We start from the raw sequence: 14,083 nt of genomic DNA, 5'->3' as shown, positions 1-14,083 counted from the left end.
ACAAACCTTATTTATAGACAGTAAGCAGAAGGGATTATCCCATGAACTGAGATATTTTAATATGAAGAGAAGTCCAGCAATGCCCATGAGGTTCCCTATCCTTTTTTGTTTGCTTTTACAGGGGTTAGCTTTATGTCTGATGGTTATGTTTGTTTGGTGCACCTGTCCGAGTGGAGTTTCGAAGAGCTGCTGTGGCCTAACAAGGGTTATTGTAAGGATGCCTCGATCTCTAAGGCATGGAGCAAATTCGGGCTCCCTTTGCTTGGATCTAAAATCAGGAACAGGTATATAATTTTTTTCAGTGTTTTGAACAGAGCCTGTTCTCAGTAAATGTCAATGCATGGAATAGGATATACCATGCTGTTTTATTTTGTAATTAATTTATCAGGACAAGGTGCAGCTACAAATATTTCATTGGGGTATCTCTTGGTGCGTTCACGAGAGGGCATTTTCTCTGATGTGGGAAGATACCAGCCAGGTCTTGCAGGTGATACCATCAGTGGAAAGAGACCTGCTTCACCAGGTCCTCTAATTCAGAAGCTACTTCCATGAAGGCCCAAAGGCTTGCTTGGAATTCTGAAGCTACTCTGTTATCTCTGACAAGTTGTCATAACCAGCGTCAGGCAGGACAGAGCCCAGTCTCCGTGGTCTCTGGACACAAAGCCATCACAGAACCTAAACTACTTGAGATTGTGGGTTAAAGGTTTCAAAAATATAAAAGCGGCTCAGGTGAGTATATCCCACCGTCAGATGATTTTCTAATTCTCAAGGTTTGTAATTAGGTGCTAAAGTAGCCTGGAAAATAGCATTTCCCAAAGTCAGCATGCCACATGAAAGTTGTATTTAATTTTATGCTACTCGAACCTTTGCCAATGTGTGGTGGTGTTGTGACTTTTCTCAGAGATATAGGAAAATATTAAGGAAAATCATAGAATTATAGAATATCCCGAGTTGGAAGGGACCCATAAGGATCATCGAGTCCAACTCCTGGCACCGCACAGGTCTACCCAAAAAATCAGACCATGTGACTAAGTGCACAGTCCAAACGCTTCTTAAACACCGACAGGCTTGGTGCAGCGACTACATCCCTGGCGAAAACAAAGTATTCTAAATACTGTTCTACCATTCCTGGTTTTAAAAACATAGCTGTATGTATAGTATGACACAGCCCTAATTAACTGACCGGTAAATACTGGAATGCAGGGAAACTCGCTCTTAATTTATTCTCAATGTTAAAGAACACTTTAACATTTTTTAAAGGATTTAAAGTTATTTGAAGGAATAGTTATTTAAATTGCACACTTGGTAATTGTAATCCCGAGAAGTTTGTTTTGCTAGTTAAACTTTTTCATTGTCTGGCAATATTAAGCAGTGGTTAGATGGGGAGAGCACAAGTAGTATGTCTCTTTACCACAAGATGGAATAAAATCTTTATTTCTTAGCGATATGTAAGAATTAATATTTGACAGTAGTATAATTTAAAAAAAAAAAACAAAACAGAAATGGCATCTAGTTCTACAGGAAGATATTAAATGCAAGTAGACTAAAAGTATCAAAGGAAGAATGGTAGACTCTGTTTGCACATTTCTTTTAAAGTAAATATGTAAAAAATGCCCCAAATGTCCTCCTCTTCCCCCCCCCCAAAGTGTTTCATACTCCAAATTGAGACCCCTTATTTATTTTCTAGTAGATCATGATTTGAGAACACGCACACGCATCCCACCTGTATAATGTCATCTATTTACTGCCACTGTTCTGCGCACAATGCTGTTTGGAGTCGCTCCTTCTGAACGCGTGCTAGAAATGAACTCATGACCCTTGGAAACCTTCATTAAAACTCTGTGTCAGATCTGCTGAGGTCATTTTGGTGTGGCTTTTCTTTCTCCCCCATTGGGGTTAAGTGCTGTTTTGAGACGGCTCCTGTCGTACTGAGCAGTGTATGATTTAACTCGCTTGAATGTTGTCTCCTCAATGCCATATTGTAAACATGGTGGGCTGAGGAGCTTTCCACTTGTTTATTTATATTCTTTTATTTATTTATATTCTTTCTATTCTGCAGGAATTCCAACACCACCACCACCACATCCAGTAAATATGTTTACATGTATGTTTAGCTCTGGCTTCCTCTCCTCCCACCGGAAAACTTAGTTAAGAGGAATTCACGTTTATTTTCTAGGTTATAATTTTCATTATTATTATTTCAATATATTTTATATAATTTAGTATTACATATATGCAGTGTATTATTATTATAGCCCAGATTTCCCAGATTTCTAAATTTGTTGCTACTTTCTGAATCCTTTTGACATTTTTTTTCCACAGTACTTGAAAGTGCTATTTTTAATCAGTGAATTTAGGAAACAGACTTTGTTCAACCATTTCACATGTTTAGTAACAGGCAATAAATATTTAAATGATCTAGGATGGTGTTTCATGAGAATGAAGTTTTGGATACAGTTTTTCAGCTTTCTTTTTGGTGCTGGAAAATTTATAGTATGTTATATCAGAAACAATTTCCATACAGATCTTCATCTTTCTTTATTTTTTTAGACTGCTTAAAGTACAAAGTTAAAGTATTGTACCAGAAAGACTGCGTATATAGTAGGGGTTAGAAAAATCAAGATCTAGTGAAGGTATTTCTAGGGTTATGCTGGTAAGGTTAACTTACTATAGCTTCTCCAGCTGAAGTAATATTAAATATTGTGTGATGCACAAGAAAGTCTGCAGTCCCTTATTAAAATAGCCACTTTTGATGCAGAAGCATTTTAATTAAGCCTCACACCTCTTTTTTTAGATAAATATATTTTGTTTTACAAGCAGGGAAGTAGATTTTGTGCATCTGTGAACTGTTGTATGAAGTTAGGAGGAGTTAGGGTTCTTGCTTTAGGGAAAGAAAATTTCTCCCATGAGTGAGATACAGGCTAAAGCTTTAGCCTGACCAATGTACAAGCTACATCTGTACCGACAAGTAATGCTCATTCTAGGGACTGACTCCTTCCCATCTCTTTTCTTACCACCACTAGAAGATTTCACACGCTGCTTAGGGCTGTCTCCTCTAGCCTGGTGGCACCCACACTGCATCTTCTCCATCACTGGTGTAGTGCCATAACGTGTGTGTGTTCTCTCAACGTCTGATGCGATGGTGCTGTGCTGTAGTTCATTCAAGTAGGAAGCTGAGGTGCACGTTGCATGGCTGAGTGATGGTGGCGGTGTATTTTGGTGCCTGAGGGTCCAAATGCAGCATTGCTTGGATGGGGGAGGAGGACTCCAGGAAAGGAGGAGCTTACTCAGTGGGCCAGTAGAAGGTGTTGCTTGAAGCAAACTGTTCCAAAAACTCAGGGGTGACTGTTTTGGATGGAACTAGTTCTGCATACTCAGAAGCTTGGGGGATGGATATAATCCCTCTAAATTACTTAATGGCATGGACTCACTCATTCAGTTCGAAATTTAATGTGTTTCTTGCCCTTCTTCCACTTACTCAGATCCACTCACCAGTGTAACCTACTTGGGTCTGTCCATGGTTATAGATGTTATACCACCATGTGGCTGGCTTGGGGATACCAGCAGTGTGCCCTGACAGTCAGAAGGTCCAACCTTACCCTGGAATGCATCAAGCACAGCACTGCTAACTGGTCAAGGGAAGGGTTTGTCCTGCTCTGCTCTGTGCTGGTGCAGCCTCACCTTGAGTACTGTGTGCAGTTTTGGGCCCCACAGTACGAGAAGGATATAAAACTGTTAGGGAGTGTCCAAAGGAGGGCTACAGAGATGGTGACGGGTTTGGAGGGGAAGGTGTATGAGGAGCAGCTGAGGGCCCTTGGTTTGTTCAGCCCAGAGCAGAGCAGGCTGAGGGGAGGCCTCATGGCGGCCTGCAGCTCCCTCACGAGGGGAGCGGAGGGGCAGGCGCTGAGCTCTGCTCTCTGGGGACAGCGACAGGACCCGAGGGAACGGCATGGAGCTGGGACAGGGGAGGGTCAGGCTGGGGGCTAGGGAAAGGTTCTGCACCCAGAGGTGGTCGGGCACTGGGACAGGCTCCCCAGGGCAGTGGTCATGGCACTGAGCCTGCCAGAGTTCAAGAAGCATTTGGACAATGCTCTCAGACATATAAACTGTCTTTTGGGTGGACCTGCATGGAGCCAGGGGTTGGACTTGTGAGTCCTTTCAAACTTGGGATATTCTATGATTTTTGAGGGCTAGGGAGAGGGAGATACAGGGAAACCTCAAGCATTCCCCAAAGCCATAATTGGCAGACTTGAGTTTGCTCTTTTTACCAAAAGACCGCTATTGGGGCTTCCCCCACGGTGGGGATGAGAAGCTTTCCTTGTCTCTCAGGAGTCAGGGAGAAGCCTAAAATGTATGTTTCTGTCTGACAGTGGGCATGTGGAGGTTTGCAGTGTGCCAAGCTCGGACCTTTCACTGATGGCTTTGGTACTGGAGCTGGTTCAGCCATCTCCTGCATGCATAGGAACCATGAAGTACCCGAAGGTTTTGCTGGGTCCTCAGAAGGATTTCCTCTAGTGCATCCAGGTGGGATATTAGAAAATCCTGTAGTACTGACCTTCCCTGAGTTTTTGTTTGAGCTGCTAGAAAAATAGGTAAGTAGAGTCACACTGAACTAAGGGCTTCCAATATCTTGTTTTCACTGATAGCTCACAACTATTAATTAGATCTGATGGTGGTTTTTACTGCAGAGTAATAGCACAGATTGATGAAATAGTCTTTAGTCAGGAGTTACTGTGACTAAAGGCCACTTTCTGATTCCGTTACAGCTGGATGATTTCACTGATTCCTAAGGTATCTTAGTTTTCATTAATGTAAATGAGACTAGAATCAGGCCTAGGTCAGAATATAACTGGAGAAACTAAGTACGTGCAAATGTAAAAGCATGTGGAGTGTGCACATAACTACATAAGGGTATTTAACTATAAAGTTTTACAAAATTCTCAGCGAAGATGTGACAGGGATGACTAATTTATTAGCATAGCTCCCCAGTATGAACATGAAAACTGAAGTTGTATATTTTTATTGGATGTTTGAGTAATGGTGTCTGTGTTACAAAAATAAAACCCCAACCCAAAACCCTTGACGTGATGTACTAATGAAAGTAGACTGAGCAGATGGTTTTTAGGGGCTGTACTAAACGTATTATGCAACTGTGCTGTTCTTTCAGGGAAAGATAAATGAGGCAGAAAGAAATATAGCTAAACCTTTAAAGCTTATTTTTCATTCATTGCCAGAACAGAAAAAGACGTGAAGAACATTCCAAAAATAGGAGAAATATTCAGGTGTGCAAGCTACAAAACTTACTCTTTCACCATCTAATTTGAGTAATTATCGCATTGCAGCACTGGAGTTAGAAACTTGTTCAGTGCATTGAATTTGTATGAGGAAAAATCATTGTAGGACCAGGAAAACCCTGCCAGCATGGCTAACAGAAGAATCCTAGATGGAACACACAGTTCCTTAGTTTGGGGATATCACAAAATGAAGCCTGAAAATACAAGTTTAAACTGAAGGAGTAATAAGAAGGAAATTTGGAGAGCTGATACCATTTAAGGAGTTTAACTGTGATTTAGGAAATTCAATTAAAAAAAAAAGAAATTGTAAATGAACCTCTGCATTAAATTATTCTGTGAGAGAGATGGAGGGGTTTGGGTTAAAACTTCCACAGAGTGCAGTGCATGTGTTTTCCTCCTCATAAGGAGCAAAGAAGGAATAGGTGGATATCTCACATCATACGACATTGCTAGGAGTTGCCCAACATATTCAGACATGTGGGTGATTACAACAGTCTGAGTTATCTCCTCCCTTTTTTCCCCCCTTTTAAACAGATGTTCATTATGTTCATACATGGATTCCCAAAGGAAACAGCTTTCTGATTGCTGGATGCTGTCAGAACAAGCTGTATTTATTATTAAACTTTGGAGATCTGAATTCTGCTTGTTGTGCGTAGAAGTGTCTTAGAGTCGGGAATACAGAATTGTTGCCTTTCTCAGGGTATGAAATATAAGCTGTCAAAAGAGAAAACTGTGTTGCTTCTGGCCCTCAGGAAATCTACAGGAGTTTTGCTGTTGACCTTAATGAGACTGAACTTTCTGTAATACAAATGGAAAGTATGTATGAACTTTCTGTAGTATAAATATGGCCCGTCGTAACCTATCCATACTCCACTGGTGATAGAACCTTTTGTAATCGAGGAATACTAGTCTGAAAAGGATTTTATATACAGCTTTTTCCAATCTGTTTTTAAGGATTGTTTTCAGTCATCGATATTTATTATGTCAAAGCGTGAATTACTGGGCTGTGTTAATATGGAATTTGCAGTGTGATATACAAAGACTAATGAGCTAATCAATGATTCCACCATTTCACAAGCTAGATACTCAAACTTTCTTAAAAATAAATAAATAAATAAATTGTTTCAAAGGTTGCTCCTTCAAAATGTTATTTAGATGTTATTAACATATCTATCCATGCAGAGTGAGGAGAGGAAAGTATGCCCATGGCTTAGTCAGTACTGCCCAAAAGTCCGGAATCTTGACTTGAAATGCCAAGTGGGTTTGGAACTGCCTGTGAGCTGAGGACACCGAAAGGCAGCAGAGGTTCATTTTCAGTCCCCAAGAACGGTTATGTGAGAATGAGCAGTGATCTTTGATTTAAAACATTCAGTTGCGTGCATTTGAAAGTCAACCATCGGAGTTCACAACTAACTGTTTTTTGTTTGTTTGTTTGCTTTTAACCAAACAAAGGAGATCTTTCAATAAACAGAAGCAACAAGATGCTTTTCATTTGCTTATATGTAAATCCCCATTACTTCTCCTCTCTCCCTTTTTGGGTGAAAGTCCTAGCGGTGTAATAATGTATGCATACAGTTTCTTGTAATTTAAAAAAAAATAATACTAATGAAGCAACAAGTTCCCACCAAATTTATGGTTGCATTAACCATTGAACGTGATGGGTAGATGAAAGCATATCATATTTTATTTAAGCTTATTAAAAAAAAAAAAAAAAAGGCACCAAAGGTTCATAGAGCCTGAGACATGCATTTTATAATGAGGTGAGTGTGGAAAACAGAAAGTAGGTCCTGTGTGTGTATTATATATTTATAAACATGTATTATTTAATTGGAGGAAGTAAAATTTTTTAGGTATGTAGTCGTGGTGGTTCCTGCTTTCCTAGGAGGGAACTAAAGTATGAAGTATTTAATGATGTGCTAATATTGCAGAACAGTGATAGGGATTAGGAATAGAACAGCGGTCTACTGGAGCAGAGAAATCAAATCAAAATCCTGCCTATTGTCTATGAACTGTTAGATTTGTACAGCTTGCGGTTTGGGTACATAATTCCTACTGTACAGTTAATAAATCAAACCCAGCATGATCGGTGCTGTTTTTCTCTTTGCTCTGCTATCCTATAAATAGCTCGCTCTTCAGTGCGAATTGTGGCAACTTTCCCAGCAGGGATATAACAAAGATGTCTGTCTCCTACACCTGTCTTTGTGCCTTTTTCAGTACTGCTCGCTCTTACTACTGAGGATGAGCCTTCACGTACTGTGGATTTACTTTTTCCGTTTGACACATTTATTTGCTATTTTCCCATATTACAGTAAAGGTGAAGAGAATGAAATCAGGGCTTGCGCTGTGTTTCTTATACACTTTCACAAATATAAATAATCTTACATTTTGACAGCATTACATTCTGAAAAGCTACTAGCAAAGTTCACTTTCTTGTGTGCATTTCTATCTTAGTCCAGCTGTGGTGTTATTCTTGTGCTTGTCATGATTTTGGCTGGGAGAGAGTTACTTTTTCTTCATAGAGGCTCACAGGGTGATGTGTTTTGGATTTGAAATGAAAATAGTGTTGATAACACACTGACATTTTAGTAGTTGCAGAGCAGCGCTCACCCAGAGCCAAGGACTTTCCAGTTTCTCTGCTGCCCTGGCAGCGAGGGGCTGGGAGGGGACAGAACCAGGATGGCTGACCCAGACTGGCCAAGGGATGTCCCACAGCACGTGGCATCGTGCTCAGTGATAAAAGCTGGGGGAAAGGAGGAAGAAGGGGGGACATTTAGAGTGATGGCGTTTGTCTTCCCAAGAAACCATTCCGCGTGATGAGCCCTGCTTTCCTGGAAGTGGCTGACACCTGCCTGCCGACGGGAAGTAGCAAACAAATTCCTTGTTTTGCTTTGCTTGTACATGTGGCTTTTGCTTTACCTGGTGAACTGTCCTTACCTCAACCCATGAGTTCTTGCACTTTTACCTTTCCAATTCTCTCCCTGGGGAGAGTGAGCGAGTGGCTGTGCGGTGCTCAGCTGCCTGCCGGGTTAAACCACAACAGGACTCAACTGGGAGGAAAAAAAAAAAAAAGTTAATCAAATAGTTATGATTATATGATTGCTCTTAACTTTTATTTTTAAATATAAGGCTTTTTTTTTCTGTCTCATAGGAGCCTATGTAAGAAAGCAACCCCCAATCAAGAAGTCTATAAAGAAGGAAAAACGCCATTTAAATCTGCACAGAGCTCCAGCTGTGCTGCTGTCCCCAGATACTCTGACATCACCTAGCAAAGAAAAACATGCTGTACAGTTGTAATAGGATTAAACAGTATAAACCTATGAGCAGAAATGTGATTAATACAGGGTATTTCGAAGCCCTGCAGTGATTACATTGCTATACTGAGAAAACGAGAGTCTGTTTATTAGAAACATTTTCAGTGTGTATGTATTTTTTTCTGAAGTTATTTATAATTGTTGCCTTTCCTCCAGGCCTGCAGGAGAGATATATATATATATTTAAATCAACTGTGCGGTGCAATCAATATCAGTAGACTATGCAATCCTGTGATGGCAGGAATTATGATAAACCTCACAGTAAGCTCTGGAGAGATTTGTAAGTGTGCAGTTTGCACTGCCCCATTTTTATTAGCATTGTCATTATAAAGATGTTACTGGAAGCAGAAAGTTAATGTTCTGTAACAAAAAAAGAGCAATTATGCAGTCCTAAACACAGAATTCCACATTAAACATAGCAGATAAAAATAAGAAGCATATACAGTTAATCTAGACAGATACTATGGAAAAAAAAAATGAGCCCCTTACAGTAAAGCAATAACAACTTTTCTTTGTTAAGCACAGAACTAGCTGCAAAACAACCTCCTATAATTTCCAAGTGTTTATCTCCTTGAAATTTTCAAGCAGAACTTCCAAAAGTGCACAGCATCAGCTGGAATGGTTTCCTCGTAGTAATCAATGGGAAAATAAAAGTGAGAATCAAGTGCTGAATGCCTTTGAAACTTCCTCTTAAACCGATGTAGTGGGGGACTCTAGTGAGCCACGCAGATAATCCAACTGATGGAATGGGGATAACGGGCACAATTATTCACAAGAGGGTGAAGGTAAATGGGGTGAAAGTAAAACATTTTTTTAAATATAATGCTTTTGGACGAATTCATCGTTATGATTAGATTTTTTTTTTTAACATAAATTATATACCTTATATTCCCTAAGTTATACCCTTCAAATATTTTGAGAATGCTCTCCTTCATGTCCTCTCTGAAAATCTACCTAAAGGATGACGTTACGTACCTCCACCGCTGTAAATATAGTTAGTTTTCCCTTAGTGGAAGAGTGGTTTACAAAACCCAGGAAAGTGTTACTTAATTTCAACCTGTATTTTTATTATTATTTTTTATGCCTGTACAGTCCCATAACTTTCTAACACAAAACTAAGCTGGAATATAAAACTAAAGAATATTTGAACAGAGAAAAAAAATTAGTTAAGAAGATGGTGAAAGATGAAGACCAAAATGCTGTTCTGGTAAATAATTTATCTCAAAAATATTTTATTTATTTATTTATTTTGAAAAGATAAAATGTTCTATAGTTAATTAACTGAATAATATTAAATTATATAAAATGCTGTATTTTCTGCATTAAGGACTTGATGAAAAAGTGTAAGAGTGGGAGGTGTGTGTACGGGGAGGAGGTGTTCAAGAACTTAAACTTTGGTCTTTGCTCTCATTAAACAACAGTGCTTTTATTGAAAAATAATGAAACACGTTTCCTATGTGATAATACATGAAATAGGAATTAACAGAAACACTGATTTTTAAAATAAATAGTTATTATTCAGGGCCTCATTGGCTCTTCTGGTTATAGGAAAAAGTAATAACGCGGTCTGCCTGACAGTCTGCACCTTCCTGTAAAGAAGGACTTCTTTGGGTGTTGTCCCCAGCACCCTCGGCTCTTCTCTCCGTTCCCCCTCAGCGTACAGGCTGCACAGTCAGGTTTTCCACTTCTGTTTCTACTTCTCCTCCACAATTTGTCACACAGTGGTGACCACGCAGGCGCGCGTCCCACTCCAGCAGTGTCGAGCAAAGCACTTCTGCACATGAAATTCGTTGCCGAGTGAGTTCCTGAGCTGGGGGCGAAGGCGATGGGCTCTGCGGTGTAACATGAGCGCTGATAAATGCATTGATTGCTTAATTGAATAAAATTACCCAGATCCTTACTGCTGAGACATGGTTCAGAAGACCCGCGGAACAGAAGTTACGGATCGATGATGGGCACAGCTCCTGCCCTCAGCTACACGCTCGTTTCGGTGCAGTTGCCAGTAGGCTCCCTGAGATAACTGATCCAGGTTACAAATAACTCTGAATTCAAGGTTTTTATTCATCCATCTAGATGGATTTGCGAAGCGAACGTAGAACACTGGGCTGTGCAGAGTTTAACAGGCAGCGTTAGGCGGCAGTCAGCTTGCTGACAAGGGCTGAACAGCTCAAGGGAAGGAGCGGGAAGAACATTAAGCCGTGCCGTCACTGTGCCACCCTGCTAATTCCTGCTAAACCTGGCATTATGTGTCTGCACCTTACACCAGTGATGGAGAGACTGGCGACTGAGGAACTGGTATGCCCAATTTCATCACTCTAGGAAACCTAGAGCGTGTTCTGAGGGGACGGTCAGGCAATTTGTCTCGCTGGTGGTGCCACGGGCTGTTGGGCTCTTTGCAGGCTGAGGAGGCTTCTCCAGCTTTAATGGTGTACGTGCATAGTCCCAACTCTGCTTAAATCTCTGCACTCCACAATGAGTATTATGTCCTCAAAATGACCCAGGGGAAGTCTTGAAATACAAAATTGCAGCGGCATGTAGAGAATGGAGAATATTAAAGCTTGTAATACGGCATTACTTGCAAACACTTGGACATGTTTTTAGTAAGTGTTTGTAATTTTGGTTCTTGGCATTCATTGTTGGGGTGGAGGAAGCTTTTCCTCTAGCAATTAGAAAGCAAAACCAGTAATTTTTTCTGAAAGAATTTTCAAGTTCAACAGTAATACCGATGCATTTCAAAGTGGGAGCATGCAAAGGGGGGGGGGGGCAAGAAGTAAATGTTCTGATTAGTATTAAAGTGTCATCTTGAAGGCACGCGAAATCTATCAAACATCAGCTATGTTCAGTTTTGGGATGAGGTTCAACACGGCTAAGTGCCAGGTCCTGCACCTTGGCCACAACAACCCCATGCAGCACTACAGGCTGGGGGAGAGTGGCTGGAAAGCTGTGCAGAGGAAAAGGATCTGGGGGTGCTGATTGATGCCTGCCTGACCATGAGCCAGCAGTGTGCCCAGGTGGCCAAGAAGGCCAACGGCATCCTGGCCTGTATCAGGAATAGTGCAGCCAGCAGGACCAGGGAGGGGATCGTCCCCCTGTACTCAGCTCTGGTGAGGCCGCACCTCGAGTGCTGTGTTCAGCTTTGGGCCCCTCAGTACCAGAAGGACATCGAGGCCCTGCAGCGTGTCCAGAGCAGGGCTACGAAGCTGGTGAAGGGCCTGGAGCACAAGTCCTGTGAGGAGCGGCTGAGGGAACTGGGTGAACACTGGGGGTGCAGTCTGGAGGAGGCTCAGGGGAGACCTTACTGCTCCCTACAGCTGCCTGAAAGGAAGGCGTGGGGAGCTGGGGGTCGGCCTCTTCTCACAGATACGATTCCTATAAGAAAAGAATGGCATCCTTCCCAGAAAATCGTTTGCGAGCAAGCGCAGTACTCTCACATGCAGTAAAGTGCATGTGGACAGTAGGATTCCTTGAACAAACTGTAGCAGACATTTTGGGTTGGTTTCTTCAATTCCACAGCAAGCATACACAAAATTAATTTCAAGTCTTCTTACATGATGTAGTTTGATGTGTCTCTAACAGCACTCTGCGTTAGGCTTTGTGCATTCTACTTCATAAAACACTGGAGGTTTTACATTATTTTTAATATTCATATTATAATAAAAATAAATGAAGTTCAAAAATCAAGCACTGGGAGTTGGTAAGTGTTAAAGGCGACACTCGGTGTACTTCTGTTCTTATCCTCCTGCTAATATTTTTTGGTTTGGATCCTTAGGTCTGTGAACACAGTTTACGGCTTCTCTCAAAGGACTACTGCTTCATTCAGGCAATTAAATAGCACTTATTTGTGTCCTATACTGAGTTTTGCAACCTCCCTGTAGCTTAATTAATTTTCTTGTGGGTGCTTATGTGGCATTTTTATTGATTTGCTTCTTCAACAGAATGTTTTCACAAAACACTTGTGGGGAAAAAAGGGAAAGTGATGCATTGAAGTTTAGGGTAAAAAGTTTCTCCAGTTGCATATGTTCAATTTAAGACATCTAGGATGAGGGGTTTTAAAAGCAATCGTCACATTTTTAAGCACAGATTCTAAAAAAAAAAAAAAAAAGAGCTATGCACATACATAATGCTTTTCAAAGCAAATTGCAATATGCCATGGTGAGCAATCAGAAAGGAAGGAACACACAGTTAATGATCGCTTGGGTGTAAATCATAAGCTCTGGGAAAATTAAGAATAGATTTTCCAGAATAACTAAACCTCATGTTTCCCTCTCAGTAGTTTTCAGCTTTTGTAGCAAAGAGGTAGTTTTATTTTACAGGCAAACACATTTTCTGTGTAGCCCTAATTCATGTCTGGGTCAGGTCCATCTGCAGTGCTGAGTCAGAGATCCTGCAGAAATTCAATATGTGATGTTAAAGATCCCCAGAAATAACTCCTGCAAGAAACAAATGGAAATAAAAGCTGTACAGGGCAATATTAATTCTAACTTGTAATTGATTTTTACAGCTTTAATTCTGTGGGGCCACTCTATTGAACAGCTTAGCAAGGTGCACTCTGGTTTCACACGAGTGAAAACGCTTTTTCAGTAAAGTGCTTTGCCCTTTTCCTGGTGGGAAAGCCCAGCTGGTAACTGAGAAAAGGAGTCAGCATCTGCCCTGTGCCCCGGGTAAGGGGCATCTCTTCATCCATCCCAGCTCCAGAAACAGGCTGAAGCCCTGTGCAATACTTAACTCCTCTCTACAGGAACTTTGCATCCGTTTATTTTATTTTTTTCCCCCCTCATTTTTATTTTAAGAGATTTGTTTAAGAGGAAATCAACTGCTGTGGGCTAGACATGGTGGCTAAAACAGGAGACCGCTCAGGGGACTGAAGGGAGCTGGCAGCCGTACTTGGAGAAACGTTGGTGCGTACAGGAACTTACCTGGGAGTGGCTAGACAAGAGCTGGGGCAAGAAAGTAACTGCAGAAAGTACCTGGAAAAAGCCTTTGAGGAAAATAATACACCTGTGAACAGAACTGGGACTGAGAGAAGAAAGGTAGCAAATGGGGTCAGACAAGGAGATAGGCAGGTGAGGCACGAGCGGGTAGAGAGCGGATCGTGTGTTTAGTAAACAGGGAAAGTAGGGCAGAAAGAGCTGAGCAAACAGGCCAGGGTCAGATTCCCTCAGGAGGTGAGGGACGGGATGAGGGCGCAGGGACTGTAGGGCCTTGCAGGGCGTGACCTGATGCACAGACCGCAGTGCTCCTCCGTTTTCAGAGGGTGCCACTGAAACGCACCCGAATGATGTGGGTTTTGATACGACAGCGTGCGGTGGAATTTCTGGAAGCACCCGAGGGTATTCTTGCTTAGGCTGTGGACGCTGTGAGTCAGAGCTGCAAAGACTTTGCTTTAATCTGGCTCCGTGGCCTGGCCGAGCACCCTCACAGCACCTCTCTCTTTCTCTCCTGACCTCTGACAGAGCTCCCAAAACATTTTGACTAGGC

Source organism: Anser cygnoides, chromosome 2, assembly GCF_040182565.1.
Source record: "Anser cygnoides isolate HZ-2024a breed goose chromosome 2, Taihu_goose_T2T_genome, whole genome shotgun sequence".
NCBI classification, from domain to species: Eukaryota; Metazoa; Chordata; class Aves; order Anseriformes; family Anatidae; genus Anser; species Anser cygnoides.
The sequence above is the reverse complement of the archived record's forward strand: the minus strand, read 5'-3'. Positions refer to the sequence as shown.